The following is a 15,034-nucleotide window of genomic DNA, read 5'->3' as shown; positions in this document are numbered from 1 at the left end:
TGAAAGGGCTGGTTGTGATCTCTAAAGAATTCTATTTCGATCTCTTTTTTACAAACCAGTCTTCTAGCTTCACTTTTAATGGCATACTTTGTTTAAACTATTGCTTCAAACTCATAATGAAGTTAAGCAAAAAGTACCCAAGTCAGATATGAAACTGGTATAATCTAATTCTAAATATTCCTTCCAGACTATCTGCCTGTAATAGCATCATACAAATATGTTGAATGAATGAATGAATGAATGAATGAATGATATTATGGCCTGACATGTTTGAATGGTAATGCCATTCTATACCTCTCATGCCGTACATTATTTTCCAGTGCTGCAAGGAATCAACCATAAGTATTTGAGGGGAAATATGCCATGATTGGTCTCTTTTTTCAGAACAATAATAAATTATAGTTATATTACTAGAAGCATAAGACGGAAGCAAAAACAGAAGTTATAGTAACAGAACATCATTTGCTGCATGCATGAGCATATAAATCTGCCTTATACTATATCAGATCAGTGGTTCATCTAACCCTCTATTGCCTACTCTGATTGTATTGCCTGCTCTGACTGGCATCAGTTTTCCAGAGTTTCAGGCAGAAAACTTTCATAGGAACACAGGAAGCTGCCTTTTACCAAGTCAGACCATTGATCTATCTAGCTTAGTACTGTATACACAGACTGGCAGCAGCTTCTCCAAGCTGCAGACAGAACCAGGAGTCTCTCTCAGCCCTATCTTAGAGATGCCAGGGAGGGAACTTGGAACCTTCTGTATGCAGGCATGCAGATGCTCTTCCTAGAGTGGCCCCATCCCCTAAGGGGAATATCTTACAGTGCTCACACACATGTAGTCTCCCATTCAAAAGCAAACCAGTGTGGACCCTGCTTAGCAAAGGGGACAATTCATGCTTGCTACCACAAGACCAGCTCTCCTTTCCAGAGCAGCTCTCCTCTCTCCACACTGATGCCAGGGCTTAAAACTGGGAACTTCTGCATGCAGAACATCACTCTTCCAGTGATCTATAATTCCTCTCCATGGCTGAACATTTCCAACCACCTTTAATCTTCCTCATGCCCATTTCTTGCCACAAAACTTCACAGATAAAAGGGAAGGAAATGGAATAAAAGGAAACACACACCATTCACAGTGCCATTGTCACACTTTTCCACGGAATACCCATATCTGCCAATGATAATTCTCTCAAAATGAAGGAAATCTTGAGAAGAGTTGACAGTATAAGTGCTTGAGTCACAGAAGTTAACTGCGCAGGGGAGGGGAAAAAACATTTTTAGTTTGTTTATTATACAAAGCAAATTTCAAGAATGAAACGTGGCTACTCTAAATTTATGTTCTTTATCTCAGCCCTTGAGTCTTGCCTTAAAGGTACAGTTGCCAGATTAGGGAGTAGGGTAGGTTCAGGCAATACCATCTGAGCCACTGTACCTCATGTAGTTAAGGGTGGGATCCAGCACATACTGCCCCCGGCTCCCAGCACATCATGCCCAATTTCCATTCTCCTAATTGTTGGGAGAGGTTTTGAAATTGCAACCCACCCATGATTTGGAGAATGGAAACAGCATGCTGGAAGAGGGAGTAAAACTTGCTCAATCCTTCCCCTAATTGCATGGGAGGGAGCTTGGATGGTATCATCCCAACCAACCTGCTGTATCTCATGACACTGCTACATTCCTCTTCACACAAACAGGAAGGGCTGAGCTCAGGAGTGGGCAGGCCAGATGGTCACTCAGCATGCCTACCTGAAGGGGGCGCCAAACTGAACCTCCACAAGCCACATAACTTGGCAACAATGATAAACGGCAGGGTGGCAGGGAGGCATTCCCCACTCATGACATTATTTATCCCAGAGCCTGTAAACAGCAACCATTCTCAAATCACTCTTTCCCCAGGAGTGTAGTCCTGAAACCAAAATGGGGCTACTCCAGAACTATATTTTGGAGCATATGCTTAGAAGAATACCGTTTGTGTGGAAACAAAGAAACCTTTTATCAATATAGACAGGAAGTGAGGACCACACCAATAATTGCTGATACTGGCAGGCGAGGAAAGAACAGTGTGAGGTAAATATAAAACCACACATTTCCTAATGCCTGCATCATTTACAGGAACTTTTATTGAAAGATAAACCACCTGCTAGGCAAAAGCTTTCTTAAGATATGCGTTTGCAATTACATTTGTAATGATTCCATTTAATGACCGTTCACAGAAAATCACTGATGGAAGGGTGCACAAAGGAAATGGGGTTGATTATCTAATAATGTAACATACACATACAGCTCTAATGCAATTTTGAAATGCATTATTGCTATAGCTATTTATTCTTGGTCCAGGCAAAAACTGTGTTCCATTTAATTGCTCAGTTCACTGCAAAATGCATTTGCTCTGACAAACAACATGCTGTCATTAGTAATCAGCAAGCCACAGATGTGAACATGGTATATTTAATATGATGTACACATGTAGTATCATGATGCACACTCATGCAGCCGCCGCCACTATCATAATAGAGCTGGCCTTGGGTTGCTCGATATCTCCCAGTCTTAAACAAGTGACACCAGATGTGGATCAGATTGTCATATCATGTCCCCCATCAGTGTCCTTTGACCATGTCACAGAACAGGCAGAACTAAATACCCATATGCTTTTGCCAGGTCCACTTTAAATGATCTACTAGATGTGTTTTTCAAAAATGTGTATGTCTGGCTTCCTCAGAACTGGTACCCCATCTAAACTGTGCCACTGATGTCCACGTGTGTAGAACTAGCATACTAGTGTGGCATACCCCTTTCTAGGCATACTGATGCCGCATATGTAAGAACTTCAACTTTATTTAAACATAACACCAACCACATGTAATCCCATGTTGATTAATTTATTTTTTACATACCCAGTATCATGTTGACATTCAACCTAAGTATCCGGCACTGAGAGAAGAACTTCTGCCCAAAAGCAATGAATGCCTTCCACTCTCAAGTTACTGAACTCATAGTGGCAGCTCTTTTCTATTATTAGTCTTTGATACAGAAGAATTGTATTAACTGATCAAACTGTGGATCCATTTTACTGACCTATCTCACAGTAGGATCCTATCCACTCTTCTGGACAAAGGCATATTCTGTCTGGGCAAATTCCATGGTTTTGGCAGAAGCATGGAAGTTCTTGTGGAGGTGTTGTATCTGTTTACAAAAAAAATGTAATGATGAAGGAGAAAAGAGCTTTTACAAAGACTGTATGTAGAGATACCCTTTATAAAATAATATACATATACTTGTTCCATAGATTCTGTTCTTGCATATAATGCAATGACACATACACATGACAAATTGTCCCATCGTAATGTAGTTCCATGATAATACTGCTGACGTTGTAATGCAGAAGCTCCCCAAAGGGCCTCCCTCAGAGTGCCCCCCTTTAAATCATGTGGGCGGGGGACATATTGTCCAAACTGTTCAGCTATCAAAAGGCATTTAGATGTAGAGTCTGTGAAATAGCTGCTGGCCACTATGGTAAAAAAATTATTAAAATCCTTGCTTCGCCAGTTGATATCACTGCAACAGGCCTATGATGTATGTTGCTGTAATTCCCAGTTTACAGTTGGGGTATGGAGCCTGTAAGATACACTTGCACATATGATCTTTCCATGCGTGGTCTATTCCAACATGACCACTGATTCTTACAGGCAATTTTGCAGTGAATCTCGATGACTTGCTTCATATCCAGTAACTTCATTGCATGATCTGCATGAGAATCAATGAAACACCTGTGTCTTTCCATACCACATTTATTCTAACTTCTTTGCAGAAAAGGAGAATTTTACAAGGAAGAAAGCTGTAGACAGAGTAGGGATGTGCATAAAACCGGTTCTCCCGGTTCAGTTCGGGTCCGAACCGGGTCCGGACCGGACCGGGGTGGTTCGGTTTTGGTTTTGCCGGACCACCCCCCGGTCCGGTCCGGTTTCAAACTGGTCCGGATCCGAACCGAACTGGTTCGGATCACAAAAAGTGGCTGGTTTTGAAGGGGACGTTGTGTTCTACCTGCCACCCAAATTTCAAGTCGATTGGACCTTCCTCTGATTTTTTACAATTTTTTTTTAAAAATTAATTTTTGCCCATAACTCACAATGTGGAGCCCTTAGGGGCAAAAAAGCTGGGGTGGATGGTAGCCACCCATGGGTGTCCTCCACCCCAAAAATCCCAAGGCAATTGGTGGCTCCTAGTATTATTGGTGAATTTTTGAAGAAAATTTTTTTTCCATTGGCTAGAATGGGGGTTTAGGGCTGCCCCAGACCCACCTCTGTGGGGTGGCAGCACCCCCAAAGTGGGTCCGGGGCCATGGCAAAAATGCCCTCAGTCCCTCCCAGCAATCCCCGTAGAGATAGGAGTGATGGTTCTGTTGTTTTTCTGAGGTGTTCTGAGTGTAGATTCTATGATAGCTAATGAGATTTCCAATGAGACACCATGAATCCACTCTCATTTGCTATCACAGAATCCACACTCACTCAGAACACCTCAGAAAAACAACAGAACCATCACTCCTATCTCTACGGGGATTGCTGGGAGGGACTGAGGGCATTTTTGCCATGGCCCCGGACCCACTTTGGCGGTGCTGCCACCCCACAGAGGTGGGTCTGGGGCAGCCCCAAACCCCCATTCTAGCCAATGGAAAAAAAAATTTTCTTCAAAAATTCACCAATTGTTGGAGCAACCCAATTGTTGGAGCAACCCAACAATTGCCACCCCATCTTTTTGGCGCCTCTCTCTGGGCGCCCTAACACGTAACACCTAGTCAGTCCATCTTAATGCCTACCTACTACCACCACTCCTATCCAAGCAAGTAAGAGGAGGACACTCAGAGAGACAACACCCACTCTCTGATCTAACAAAAAGGCCACTGCTGTGCTGCCTGCCAGCACAGCAGCAGCAGCGGAGAAGCACACTAAGCACAAGAGCAGCACACACAGAGAAGAAGCAGGAGGCGGAGCAGCAGAGCAGCAGACCTGCAGCTCTGCATGATGGGTGATGTGATGCCCAAAGAAACCACCGCCTCACTCAGTGCCTGCCACTGACTAGGCCCGACAGACAGAAGCCAGCCAACCTGCTCTGCTCTGATGCTCCCCATGGATGATGCACACACACCCTACATCTGCATCCAAATTACCAGACCAGACCAAGTGCGCAGAGTCAGCACAGGCCAGCAGCCACCAGCCCAGCAACAGCAACAGCTACTACTGCTACCACCACAACCAGTGTTTCCGCTACAATCACATTCCCAGTCCAGTCACGCGTGCCACAGCCTGAGCCTAGCACACAGCCAACAGCTGCTGCCAGCCAGTGCCTGGCAAGCCCAGCCAACATGAGGAGGAGAGAGCTAAGTAGACGGCGCACGCACATCACCAACCCATCACGACGGCGCAACTGCAAGGGGAGAGGGCACAATTACAGGCAGCAGGAGGAGGAGGAGGCGGCGAGGCAATCCTAGCACAGATTTGAAAGTTTAAAATCCACCAGGACATCTTCTAAAATCTAGACTTCTGTTTTTTCTACCACCAGCTGTAGTGTCTAGTTAGTCAGTGTGCTGTGCAGCTGAGCTGAGCTGAGCTGCGCTGCGCTGCGTGTGAGGAAGGATGATTGTGGCTAGTTCTTTAGTTTCAGCAGACTGAGCATTGAGCATGGGCAGTGGCCTTGGGAAGCAACACAATTACACGACACGCACCTGCTGCTGCTGGTTCTAGAAGTTGCCTCTTCTCGTCTTTTCACCTCTTCTGTGTGTGTGTGTGTGTGTGTGTGTGTGTGTGTGTGTGTGTGCAGTGAGTGCATGCCTTTTGCCTTGCTGGAAAGAAATGCTTCTCTGGTCCACCACCACATATTTGCTCAAGGACACAGAGAGGCCCAAGGCAGGTGGTGGCACCAGTGTGAGTGCATGTGTGCTGGTGGTGTTTGCCACCACAGGTGTTTTGTGTGTGTGTACTGTGTATGTGTGCACTGCTAGCTAGGAGGGGGGAGGGAGGGAGGCAGGGAGGGAGGCAGGGGGGAGGAAAGGGGAGGGGGAGAGGGATGTAGAGGGGATTGAAGGGGGGGAGGGTCCGGCTCAGAGTTGCTCAGCCACATATTTGTGCACACACGTGCTCACGTGTGTGCTTCGGTGGGAGAGACCAGACTCTCATCATCTGCCAGACCGGGGTTGGGGGCAGGTGAGGCGGTGGTGGGCTGGAAGGGAGGGAGGATGGAGGGTGGTGAAGAGGAAGGGGGGAGGATGAGAGGGGAGGGATGGAGGGAGGCATGGGGGGGAGGGAGTTGGAGGGGGGAGGAAAAAACATGTAGACAGACACACACCACACCACACACAGGAAGCATCCACACACAGAGACAGTGCTAGGCATCCATTCACACAGACAGACAGACAGACAGACAGACACACAACAGGAAGAGACAGACTGAGCCTGCAACACACACACACACACACACAGACCCAATTCCCCCCCTGCACAGTTATCAATCAATATGTTGTGTTGGCAGCCAGTTCATTGCTATTCTGATGGTTTTGGGTTTTTTGCCATCAGCCAACATCAACAGTGACCACAATCAAGATGAACATAAGATGATAATAATTCATTCGTTTCATTAGAAAAAATCATCCAATCATTTTCTCCATGTAAACCAAGCCCCCCACACATGATTTCTGGCAACATTTTCAATAAAATCAATTCATTTGGCATTCATCATTTTGTTCTCCCTTTGTCACCTTTTTTTCTTTCTTTTGCATAATTTTGAGGCTTGATTTTAACATGGGGTTTTTAAAGAAAAAATTATTTACATGTTTATTTACATACAGTATTTACATATCTACACTGCATTTTTGGACGTATACCCGCCGCTGCCGCTAAGTCTAGTACTCCGTGGGCTGTGCTACTTTGGGGGGGGGGGTGCCGTGCCCACGCCAGGTCCCCAAATGCTGACAGGTGGATAGATAAAGGGCCTGTGCTGGTCAGCATTGGGTTTCTTTTTAGGTGGGCGTGGGCATTGTAAACATCTGGCCAGTCGCAGCACTACAACTACTACTACAACTGCATCTCTGTGTGGGCACACTACACGCTGCGACTGGCTGGCACGGCTCAGCATCTGTCACATCAGCTCAGCTAGAGGTGGAAGGGGGGAGGGTAGGGATAAGCACAGAGGTCGAGCCAGGCAGGTGACCAACCATGGGGCAACCCACGGTAATCACTCGCCCGGCTCAAACTCCAGCTTGGGGTAGCCCAACAGGGGGAGGTTCACCTTAAGGAAGACCAGCTGCTCCACCAGACCAGGGTCCAAGCGGGAGCGAGAGGGTGTCACCACGTCCCCGGCACGTGAAAACACCCGCTCGCTCTGGACACTGGTTGGGGGGCAGGAGAGGAGGCGCACAGCCACCACCGCCAGGTCCGGCCAGACTTGGCGGCGGCTCGCCCAGAACTGTGCGCAGTCCACGCCGTCTCCCTCCACAGGCTCCTCCAAGTACTGCGCAACGCATTGCTCAGCACTGGAGGGGGGCCTGGCAGGTCGAGCCTCCCGCATACCAGGCATGGCGCCATAGCAGAACCGCTGAAACCACTGGGCGGATCTCGAGTCGGTAGCAAGTGGCTGCTGCGATGGCGCCGCCTGGGATGCCGCGCTGCTGGACTGGGAAGAGGGAGGGGAAGGGGAAGCTGACGCCGGCTGGCCGCCCATGCTGCTGCTGGGTGCGGGTTGGGCCGCAAGGGCTGCCCCCGCACCACTACCAACACCCTGGTCTCTGCGGGCCCTAGCGGCCTCCTCCTCCCTAACCTTCTCGACCAGGATGCCCTTCCACCTGGGCAATTCGTCGGCACTCACGGCATTGCCCTTGAGGGCTGGGTGACAGAGACAAGCGAGGACATACTCCTCCCTGTCTCCCAGCACATCAACGAGCCGCTTGTCAACCCCAGACCTCAGCCTCCCAGCCAGAGCACGACCCTCTGGCGTGGTCAGAGAGATATGGAGTCCACCCATCAGCTTCTCGAGACCAACAGCTGTGGGCAGCGCCTGGCTCAAGGGAGTGGTGTCGCCACACAAGCCCTTCGTGGCAAGCTGGAAGGGCTCGAGTGCCGACACCGCCTCGGACATCTGCTTCCACTCTGCGTTCGAGAAGTCGCAGACATCCAAGGACTCGTCCCTCGCCAGGGCGACAAGGGCTCTCTCCTACTCCAACAGGCGCTGGAACAGGAGGAAGGTGGAGTTCCACCGCGTCTCCACATCCGTAGGGATGAGATGGCGAGGAAGGCCAAGGTCATCCTGCTTCTGGCGAAGCAGTCTCCTGGACTTCTCGCTGCGGTGGAAGTGGGCGGCCAGCTTGCGAGACTTATCCACAAGCGTGGCCGTGGCAGCAACAGCAGCTGGGATGGGGCGGGCCCCCTTCTCCTGGGACGCCTTCAGCTCCTTAAGGCCAAGGGCGTCCCTGACGGTCAGATGGAGCGTGTGTGCCATACACCGTATGTTCACACAGTCCATGACTGTCTCGACAGCGGCGGTAACGTTGGCTCCATTGTCGGTGACAATGAAGCCGCGGGAGAGGTGTGGACACCCGCCAATCCACTCCTCTCTCTGGCGGTTGAGTACGGCCGCCACCTCCTCCGCGGTGTGCCTCGTGTCCATCGTCTCCACGTGCAGGACGGCCCACCTGTGCCGTAGTGCAGCGGGAGCCGCGCCGGACCCAGAAGCATCGCCCGCGGAGGTCCCCTCACTCTCTGGTCCCCACCAGTGGGCAGTGAGGGCCAGGAAAGAAGCGTGCATCCCACTGACACTGGTCCAGAGGTCAGTCGTGAAATGCACGCTTGTCCCGGCCGGAGCTGCACGCAGCTCGGCCGACACGAGCTCCCTGCACCGGCGGTACAGGGAGGGGACCACGTTCCGGCTGAACGTGGTCCTTGAGGGGATGACGTATTCGGGAGCCAGGTATTGGAGAATACGGCGGAAGCCGTTGTTCTCGACCACCTGAAACGGCTGGTCATCGGTGGAAATCATCTCCCCTATGAGGCGGGTGAGGTGATGATGGTCCACGCGAACAATACGCTGGCTGCCCGAGGACTGCGTCCACCGCTGGACGGGCAGTGTAGCCTGCCTGCTGGCTGGCACACTGCCGCTGCCCGCCCTAGTGGCAGATGCACAAGGCGCACTAGCGCTGCCAGCCTGTCCCCTGAGACCTGGGTGGTGACGCTCTAGGTGTCTCCACATAGGCGTCGTACCCAGGTGCGCAGGGTCCCTTCCACGGCTGACAAGCATCCTGCAGTGGACACAGTGGGCGTGGAATGGGGCATCTTGAGGGACCTCAAAATGCACCCATGCACCACTGCCCTTGGCCTCCTGCGCCCTGGGCGCCGTCCTAGGCCGTTTCTCGCAGGGTGGCTGCAGTCCTGGGGGGGGGGCGGCCGCCGCTGCCTGCCCACTGCTGCCACCCAACCCGCCCCTTCCGCCCTCCACAGCGGAGGAAGGGCCCGGCTCAACTGGCATCGGAGAGGCAGGCCTCTCCTCCACCACCTCGCCAGACCGCTCCCCACCAGAGTGTCGGGCTTCACGAGGGGGGGCCCCACTGAGCGGCGAAAGGATAGGGGGAAGGGGCCCCAGAGGGAGGGAGAACCTGGCTGCATCGCTGCCAGCCGCACGGTCCTCACCGCCCTCTACCTGCTCTTCCAACTCCACAGTCTCCTCCACCTCAACAACTGGCGGTAGCTCAGCAGCACCTGGTGCCGCCAGCGAGGAGGGACCCACCACAGCCCTAACGGTGCCTCTGCCTCTGCCGCGATTGGCGGCAGCAGGCGTGGGGAACTGAATCCTGCGCACCAAAGATGGGGCCGGAGCAAAGAATTCTCCAATGGGGAGAACTGGGGTGTCCTCAGGCTCCCCGCGTCCTCTCCCTCCCCGTGCCGCAGGCGCACCCCGCACCTGGCCTCTCCCACCTCTGCCTGCCAGCCTTGAGCGAGCCCTGCCCGCCACACGGCGCTCAGACATGCTGCTAGGTCAGAAGGAGGGAGACTTTAGGAGGAAGGCCAGACAGGGTCAAAAAAATAATTTGGAGGGGCTTAGGGGCCAAAAAAAAGGCAGCTGATTTGGAGACGGCGGGGGGGAAGTTTGTTTTCAAAAAAGGAAGCCAATTGGGGGGAAAGGAAGACTTTTTGATATGGGGGGGGAAAGCCAATCGAAGTGAGGGGGAGGGTGTCCTTTTAGAATTTGGGAGTCAACCACCAAGCCAATTGGGGAGATGGGCCTGGGAGGGTTTTTTAAAAAAATAGGGGGTTAAAGGGTGGACCCCTGGTGTGGGAGGGTGGCACGGGCAGTTGGGTGGAGTAGTTGTGGTGTGGGTGGCAAGTTTTTAACTTTTGGGGGGGGGGGGAGAGTGGATGGGGGGAGGGCACAGCACCTACCGGGGGTGGGGGAGGGACGCAGTCAATGCTTGGGAACCTGCAGATCAAAGGAGGAAACCCTTATTTAGTGAACTGGAACACCAAGTGTGGGTTCTGGGGGGTGGTTCTCAAGTAATGCTCCTGTGGGGGGAGCATCAAACTCAATGCAGCCTATTTAGTGACTCTAAATTGCACACAACCAAAACCAGAACCCAGCCACACCTACACAGAGGTTGAACCCACCCACTCTGTGACTCTGCCCGCCCAATGCCATGGCAAGCAAGCAGCAGCAAACACTTGATGGCAGCCTCATGGATTGAACATCATGATCATCATCATATGTGTGTATTGGCCCAGCATGTAGTGGCAGCATCAGAGCCCAGGACCCCACTCAGACTGCCCCAGAGGCAAGGAAGCACTCTGGCATGGCATGGGCCCAGCATGTAGTGGCAGCATCAGAACCCAGGACCCCACTCAGACTGCCCCAGAGGCAAGGAAGCACTCTGGCGTGGCATTGGCCCAGCATGCAGTGGCAGCATCCGATCCCCTGACCCCACTCAGACTGCCCCAGAGGCAAGGAAACACTCTGGAAGAAGGCACCTGTTCAAAAACAACCTGCAAGACGCATGCAATGCAACGCAACACACAGCAGCAATTTCTTTATTGGGCATGAAGACACAAGTTGCAACGGTACATCTCCTCTCCCTCCTCCCCACACCCAAATGCATTTCAAGATAGGGGTGTCCCTATTTAAAACCGCCAGCTAGGGAGAGAAAGGGGGCAACAAAAGGTGCACAATTGCACACGCACTAACCCCTCTTCTTCCGGTCCTTCTCCTGCCGCTCACTGCTGGTCACGGATGCGCCGCCGCCAGCCAACCCCCTGGGCTGGGACACAACAGGGTGGCCGCACGAGGCACAGGCAACCGGGGTAGTTCAACGATGGAGGGGCAGAAGTGAGGAGACAACACTATTTATGTGTTGTTGCTCAACTCACCCCCAAGCAGAGACAAATGAAATAAAACAACTTTCAAAAGAAAAAAAAACCGATGGCGGGGATCTCCAGGTGAGGTCGGAGGTAGGATACTGTGTGGCTGCAGCTGTGGGAGGAAGAAGAAGTGAAGGGATGAGGAGAGAGAAAGAGAGAGAGAGAGGAAGAAGAGAGGAGGAGCTGTAATGTAGCAGCAGGGAGGGGGATTCGGGTGTGGGAGGAGGACAGCAGCAGCAGCAGTGACGGTCCCAAGAGGGGGAGAGACCAACAGAGGGTGTTTGGGAGGTGGAGTGTGTTTCAGGGGGTCTGGGCTGGGGTATGTAGCGGGGAGTCAGGGGGGCAAGAGGGGGAGACACCAGAGGGTATTTGGGAGGTGGAGTGTGTTTCAGGGGGTCTGGGGTATGTAGCTGGGAGTCGGGGGGGCAAGAGGGGGAGAGACCAGAGGGTGTTTGGGAGGTGGAGTGTGTTTCAGGGGGTCTGGGGTATGTAGCGGGGAGTCAGGGGGGCAAGAGGGGGAGAGACCAGAGGGTGTTTGGGAGGTGGAGTGTGTTTCAGGGGGTCTGGGGTATGTAGCGGGGAGTCAGGGGGGCAAGAGGGGGAGAGACCAGAGGGTGTTTGGGAGGTGGAGTGTGTTTCAGGGGGTCTGGGGTATGTAGCGGGGAGTCAGGGGGGCAAGAGGGGGAGAGACCAGAGGGTGTTTGGGAGGTGGAGTGTGTTTCAGGGGGTCTGGGGTATGTAGCGGGGAGTCAGGGGGGCAAGAGGGGGAGAGACCAGAGGGTGTTTGGGAGGTGGAGTGTGTTTCAGGGGGTCTGGGGTATGTAGCGGGGAGTCAGGGGGGCAAGAGGGGGAGAGACCAGAGGGTGTTTGGGAGGTGGAGTGTGTTTCAGGGGGTCTGGGGTATGTAGCAGGGAGTCAGGGGGGCAAGAGGGGGAGAGACCAGAGGGCAGGGTGTGTTTTGGGGGGATTAGTATGCGTAAAGGGGGATGAATCTGGGTGGGAGGGGGCAGGCAGGGCAGGAGTGGAGGAGGAGGAGGTGGCAGTGGGGGGAGTGGGTTTCTGGAGGGGAGGGGAGGGGGAAGCTGGGAGCAGAGCAGAGGGCCACACAGAGAGGGGAACAATCAATGAATCGATCAAAGCAAACCAAACAATATGAAAAAAAGTTCAAAAAAAAAAAAAACTGGGACCAATGGGCAGAAAGTCTGGGGGGGGGGAGGAACCAACAACAACCAGCAGGGAGGAATGGGACACACACACACACACACACAGCAAAACCAGAACCAAAAGAAGCTAATTGATTTCACACAAAAAACCAAAGTAACTAAGACAGGACTCAACAGGCAGCAGCAGCACCAGGGAGGATGGGGAACAACACTCAGTCTGGGTGGGAGGGGGCAGGCAGGGCAGGAGTGGAGGAGGAGGAGGTGGCAGTGGGGGGAGTGGGTTTCTGGAGGGGAGGGAGGGGGGAAGCTGGGAGCAGAGCAGAGGGCCACACAGAGAGGGGAACAATCAATGAATCAATCAAAGCAAACCAAACAATATGAAAAAAAGTCCAAAAAAAAAACAAAACCTGGGACCAATGGGCAGAAAGTCTGGGGTGGGGGGGAGGAACCAACAACAACCAGCAGGGAGGAATGGGACACACACACACACACAGCAAAACCAGAACCAAAAGAAGCTAATTGATTTCACACAAAAAACCAAAGTAACTAAGACAGGACTCAACAGGCAGCAGCAGAACCAGGGAGGATGGGGAACAACACTCAGTCTGGGTGGGAGGGGGCAGGCAGGGCAGGAGTGGAGGAGGAGGAGGTGGCAGTGGGGGGAGTGGGTTTCTGGAGGGGAGGGAGGGGGAAGCTGGGAGCAGAGGGCCACACAGGGGAACAATCAAATTTGAATCAAAAGAATCTATACACAAAGTTAAAAAAAAGGAAACCAAAGGGCAGCCAGAAAGTCTCAGGGCGGGGTGGGGGGTAACAACTACCAGGGGGAGGGACTGGGGGAGTGGGTGGGACACACACAGGGAGCAAAACCAAAACCAGAACCTAATTCCACAAAGAAATCCAAAGAATGCAAGACTCAACAGGCAGCAGCACAGGAGGGAAACAATCTTATCTGGGTGGGAGGGAGGGAGGGAGGGGGGAAGCTAGGAGCAGGGCCAGAGGGGAACAAATTAACAATCAAAATCAGAACACAAGGAATCCAATTGCAGCAATAATATAAACTAAATCCTCAGGAACACAACTCAGACAGGCAGCCAGCAATAACAATAGCAGAAGTTATTAATTAAAAACCAAAATCAAGAAATATATAAATTTACACAGAAGCAATAATTGAATGAAACTCAAAAAGTGGAACAAAAGTCAGGCAAGGCACAAAAAAAGGAAAGCAATGCAGAAGATGGGGGGGGGGTTGGGGGGGGGAGGAGGGCAAGCCAAAACTTTGGGAGAAGGGTTGAGAGAGAAAGGGTGAAGAGAACAGAAAACACAACAGGGAAAGTTGGAAAAAGTTGAGGGGAAAGTATTAAAGAGGTTTGGACAGAGACAGACAGAGGGCAGATGGACAAGGTGGCACACAACAACACACAGAGAGAGCAGAGAGACAGACACACACTAATGTGACACACAGTCAGGGACTCACAGCAGACACCAGCAGCAAAAGAGCAAGCAAGGTCTCAGAGATGATCCCACAACTGCAGCCAAGAGAAGTTTCCAGAGAAGAGGCTTGGGTTTATATAGGTTTGAAATTCCCTCCTTTGGGAGCCCCCACCTTTGCACTCCCCCCACGGCCAACAGGGTGCCAGCTCTCAACAGTGCAACAGCCAAGCAGCCTACCAGACCAAAGGACTCATTCTGGCCAATCAAGGATCAATAGCGCAGCCAATACAATGCCTGGAAATAGCATCACAAAATGGATGCAAGGAGGAGCAAAAGTTTCGGGAAGGAGACACAAAATGGAGGACACACTTGCAACTTTAAAGAGACACTCCAGAGACTCAATGGCACTCCCGGACCGGTTCGGGAAACCTGAGCCGGTTCGGTACCGAACCGGCTCGGATTCGGTCCGGCTCGGTCCCAGAAGGGCCCGATTCGGTCCAAGATCGAACCGCCGGATCCGGACCGGTTCGGGACGAACCAGTCCGGATCCGGACCGAACCGCACATCCCTAAGACAGAGTATAGTGCAACCTGCAAATGAGTGATTATCTGCGGAGGTAGTGAAAGGGCTGCACAACCCTCAGGGACACATTCCTGTAAGAGAATAGTCCTTTAGAAGGAAGGAGAGAGCAGCAAAATTTGCTCCTCTGCTCTGCTGTTGCTAGGCTGTGGAAGAAGTAAGAAGCACAGCTAGTTTCCAACATAGGGTTTCTTACATCATGAATGCCAGCCATTCTTCCCATCCTGACTGCTCCAGTAGCAGGGATCTAAATGACAAAAAGTCAACCCTCAACATTTTAAAATGTGCCTACACATAATCCTCTATATCTATCTGCTTGAAATTTAGATGGTATGGTGACCTCACATGGATCTACCAAGCATGCTATTTTCATCCCGTTCTGACAAGAAACAAACAAGTTAAAAGCATTTTAATGATTTCCCATTAGTTTATGCCTGAAACATTGTGGAAGGAGACAAAGATAGCTGAGTG

This window comes from Hemicordylus capensis, chromosome 3 (genome assembly GCF_027244095.1).
Source record: "Hemicordylus capensis ecotype Gifberg chromosome 3, rHemCap1.1.pri, whole genome shotgun sequence".
Lineage (NCBI taxonomy): Eukaryota > Metazoa > Chordata > Lepidosauria > Squamata > Cordylidae > Hemicordylus > Hemicordylus capensis.
Note: the sequence above shows the minus strand (reverse complement) of the source record.